Raw genomic sequence first — 734 nt, 5'->3', positions numbered from 1 at the left:
TTACCGAAGGAGACTTCCGTATGGGGGTACTCCCTCCATATATGAAAGGTCCTTAATACCCTGCTCTTCATGCTAAAGTTTGACTGATTGTCTCAATTTTGTAAGAGCGTTTACTGAAAAACCCTCACCCCCGCCCTAATGTATAAATATATAGCCCAAATTAGTTTCTAAAGTATTATATTTTTATCTCACTTTGGTGTATTTCATTAACATTGAGTGTCAGAGAACAACATTAGAAGAACATTACGCAGGGGTTTTATCATACACGTACCCAATGTCATCCACCCTTGCAAGTCCGCAACTAAGTCTGACAAGAGAAAGGGGGGGGGTTGTTGATTTTATGTTTGAAATGTAATTTACTAGTAAAATCGATTTAAAAAAAAATAATAGATATAATATTTAAATCTTAATTAAATCAGGTAAAGTAAGTGTGTTCGGAATGCTAGATGATTTGTGTAAGTTTGCATATGGAGATGTTATAGACAAATTTATGTTCTTTTATAAAAGAATGGAATGGCAACATTTCCACAATCAATAATTCTAATTACAGCTTAAACGTAAAGTAAATGTGGGATTTTAAAGTTCATTGTCTCATCCTAAATAGTGATAAGTAATGAAAAAATAATACTTATTGCTATCTCATTAGTGTTACGTCTCATTATTTGCTGAGCGTCCTCTGACACTTTCTGAAACTAAAACCTTATCTTGTTTGTTATCTTTTATGATAAAATTAT

The sequence above is a fragment of the Artemia franciscana genome, chromosome 7 (genome assembly GCF_032884065.1).
Source record: "Artemia franciscana chromosome 7, ASM3288406v1, whole genome shotgun sequence".
Lineage (NCBI taxonomy): Eukaryota > Metazoa > Arthropoda > Branchiopoda > Anostraca > Artemiidae > Artemia > Artemia franciscana.
This window is presented reverse-complemented; position numbering follows the sequence as displayed.